The 3,967-nt window shown below is 45.0% G+C and overlaps 1 non-coding gene across 1 annotated transcript; it reads left to right on the top strand.

Annotated features, from left to right (window-relative positions):
- The first annotated feature begins 3,017 nt into the window (after positions 1–3,017).
- LOC123458220 lies at positions 3,018–3,124 on the top strand. The gene has a single exon (XR_006635517.1). It is a non-coding gene; the product is annotated as a U6 spliceosomal RNA (small nuclear RNA).
- Positions 3,125–3,967: the final 843 nt, after the last annotated feature.

Genomic DNA, 3,967 nt, shown 5'->3' with positions numbered 1-3,967 from the left:
TCACATTAGAAAATACTATCTTTTTAAGAAAATACTTTTTGGGCTGGAGAGATGGTTTAGCAGTTAAGCACTTGCCTGTGAAGCCTAAGGACCCCAGTTCAAGGCTCCATTCCCCAGGACCCAGATGCACAAGGGGGCGCACGCGTCTGGAGTTCATTTGCAGTGGCTGGAAGCCCTGGCTCATCCACTCTCCTCTCTCTCTCTCTCTGCCTCTTTCTCTGTCTGTCACTGTCAAATAAATAAAAATAAACAGAAAAAAATTTTTTTAAAAAGAAAATACTTGTTTAGATGGGTGTGGTGGCGCATGCCTTTAATCCCAGCACTTGGGAGGCAGAGATAGAGGATCTCCGAGAGTTCAAGGCCACCCTGAGACTACACAGTGAATTCCAGGTCAGCCTGAGCCAGAATGAGACCCTACCTCAAAAAAACAAAAACAAACAAACAAAAAAAGAAAAATACTTCTTTGTATCTGAAAAGTATATGTGATACCTATTTACAGTAACACTTAACTCTTCTTTTCCCTACTTGGAAATATATGCTCACTGTGGAATGTTCATTTAACATGAAAAAACAGAAACTGAGAAATAGGTTTCTCTAGGTCATATGGCAAATGAGCTGCTGAGCTAGGATGAAGCAAGTGCAGAGTCAAGTATGTGGCCCTCTGGGGTCCAGTTGTTTGGCCAAGCTAGCCCCTGCCCATGGTTTGGAAATAAGAGCAGAAGTAGTGCCTCCACAGTGTGATTGGAGAGTTCTGTCAAGATCCCGAATATACGATGGACAAAATATACACTAATGATTCATCATTTCTCTGCTCTCTGCTTCCGCACACTCTGATTCCTATGATTTGTCGCCCATCTGGGGAAATAAAGAGACAAACAAAACAGCACTTGGCAAGCGCTTCCAGTAAGTGTTTGCTATGATGCATGCTTATTTCCTGAAAGACAGCAGTCCTTAGAGTCTTCCATCTATGAGTTATGTAACAAGGTTAGGGGACAGATACCGGTTGAAATAAGTGCCCGTCTAGTGCCAGGAACTGGGGAGGTGACAGTGCCCGAGTCAGGCATGGTTCTGTGCTTATGAAGCATCCTGCACAAGCAGGATGAATGTCACAGAAGCAGAAACCACAGGGGGCTTGGCAATGAGATGATATATGATATGGGGAGCTAGCCTGGTCAACTAACTGGAGACTTGAAGAAAACAGGAAATTGCTAAGTGAAAGGAAGCCATGTGTGGTGGAAGATGACTGTCATCCCAATACTCATGAGGCTGAGGCAGGAAGACCAGAAATTCAGGATCACATGGGCTACATAGCAAATCCCAGGCTAGCTTGGGCTACACAGCAAGACAATGCCTTTGAAATATTAAGGAGTAGTCTCAGGCTCTCACAGCAAAGCATCATGGGAACAGGAAGACCAAGGACGAAGAATGGTCAGAGACAAGGGAAAGACTTTGGCAAGGAGGCACCCATCCCAGAGGGCCTCCAAAGCCATGGTAAGAGCTGATCTGGAGGCTGGGAGATGGCTTAGTAGGTAAAGCCCTTGCCACAGAAGCAGGAAGACCTGAGTTCAGATCTCCAGCACCCATGTAAAAGTCAGGTGCATCAGTACACACCTGTTAGCCTAGCATTGGGGAGATGCAGACAGGAGGATCCCTAAAACTAGCGGGCTAGCTAGTCTAGCAAAATTAGTGATCACTAGGTTCAGCAAGAGACCCTATCTCAAAAAATAATGTAGAGGGCTGAAGAGATGACTTTAGGAGTTAAGGCACTTACCTGTGAAGCCCAAGGAGCCAGGTTGGCTCCCTAGAATCCACGTAAGCCAGCTGCACAAGGTGATGCAGGCACACAGGAGGGGCGCACTTCTGGAGTTGGATCAATTGCAATGGCTATAGGCCCTGACACACCAATTCTCCCCCACCTCCAATAAATAAAATAAATTTAAAAATGCAAAGATTGCTGAGAAAGATATCCAATGCGGACCTATGGCCTCCACATGTGCACACTCATTTCCACACATGTGCACGCGCACACACACCACATGCATACACACATGCAAAAAAGGAAAAAAAGAAAGAGCAGATTTGACTCCATCCTGAGGACAATAAAAGCCAATGAAGACTTTTCAAAGTGCCTATAAGATCTCCAATAAAAATGCCAAGCAACTAGAAATGCAAGTTTACTCACTATGGCTCATACCTGCAATCTCAGCACTCTGCAGGCTCAGAAAAGAGGACTGCAGCACACCCAAGGCCAGCCTAGGCTACAGAGTAAGACCCTGTCTCAAGAAAACCCAATCTGGGGCTGGATAGATGGCCTAGTAGTTAAGGCACTTGCCTTCAAAGCCAAAGAACCCAGGTGCAATTCCTTAGGACCCACGTAAGCCATATGCTCAAGGTGGCACATGCGTCTAGAGTTCATTTGCAGCAGTTGGAGGTGCTGGTGCTCTCTCTCTCTCTCTCATAAACAAATAAATAAAAATAAGGTATTTAAAAAAATAAAAACCAAAAAGGGGGTTAAAAAGAATGTGGTGGCACATGCCTTTGACTCCAGGACTCAGGAGGCAGAGGTAGGAGGATCACTGTAAGTTTGAGGCAACCCTGAGACTACATAGGGAATTCCAGGGCAGCCTGTGCTAGAGTGAAACCCTACCTCAAAAAAGAAAAGAAAGAAAGAAAATAAAAATGCTGAATCCCTGTCGCGTGGCATGACATTGGAAATGTGGCATGTGGAAGACGGTAGACCCACTCCCCGGCTCCGCCTGTGGGTCGGGGAGGAGCCCAAGCCCTTATGATCATGATCCAAAAGGGGGAAAATAAACCTGGGCTGGAGAGATAGCTTAGTGGTTAAGGTGCTTGCCTGTGAAGCTTAAGGAGCCAGGATCGATTTCCCCAGTACCCATGTCAGCCAGATGAACAAAGTGGCGCATGTATCTGGAATTCATTTTCAGTGACTTGAGATCTTGGCACATCCATTCCCTGTCTCTCTTTTTCTATCAAATAAATAATGTAAATAACTAAAAGTGCTTTCTTTGGCAGCACATATACTAAAATTGGAATGATGCAGTGAAGATTAGCATGGCCCCTGAGTAAGGATGACACACAAATTTGTGAAGTGTTACATTAAAATAAAGGATAAAGTAATAACATAAATAACAAAAAAAAAAAATCAAAAAACAAACAGAACAGAAGAAATGCAAGGAGAGGAGCCGGATGGGCAGTCAGATGGGAGAGCCCTGAGATCAGAGATGCTGTCAACGCATGGTACTTACAAGGCAAAGGAGGGTAGAAACTTTCTTTTTTAAAAAAATATTTTAGGGCTGGAGAGATGGCTTAGTGGTTAAGCGCTTGCCTGTGAAGCCTGAGGACCCCGGTTCGAGGCTCGATTCTCCAGGACCCACGTTAGCCAGATGCACAAGGGGGCACACTCATGTGGAGTTTGTTTGCTGGAGGCCCTGACGCGCCCATTCTCCCTCTCTCTCTATCTGCCTCTTTCTCTCTCTCTCTCTCTCTGTCACTCTCAAATAAATAAATAATTAATTAAAAAATATTTTAGTTTTATTTATTTATTTATTTATTTTTGTTTTTTTGAGGCAGGGTCTCACTTTAGCCCAGGCTGACCTAGAATTCACTCTGTAGTGTCAGGGTGTGCTCGAACTCATGGCAATCCTCTTAACTTTGCCTCCCAAGTGCTGGGATTAAAGGCGTGTGCCACCATGCCTGGCTAATATTTTATTTTTATTTGACAAAGAAAGAGGAAGAGAGAGAGAGAGAATGGGTGCACCCAGGCCTCCAGCCACTGCAAACAAACTCCAGATGCATGCGCCCCCTGGTGCATCTGGCTAACATAGGTCATGGGGAATTGAACCAGGGTCCTGTGGCTTTGCAGGCAAATGCCTTAAATGCTAAGCCATCCCTCCAGCCCAAGAGTAGAAACTTCCTAGTGGAGAACTATAGAAAGTAAAAATGAGTG

This window comes from Jaculus jaculus, chromosome 1 (genome assembly GCF_020740685.1).
Source record: "Jaculus jaculus isolate mJacJac1 chromosome 1, mJacJac1.mat.Y.cur, whole genome shotgun sequence".
Taxonomy (NCBI): Eukaryota; Metazoa; Chordata; class Mammalia; order Rodentia; family Dipodidae; genus Jaculus; species Jaculus jaculus.
Note: the sequence above shows the minus strand (reverse complement) of the source record. Positions and strands in the feature narration are given on the sequence as shown.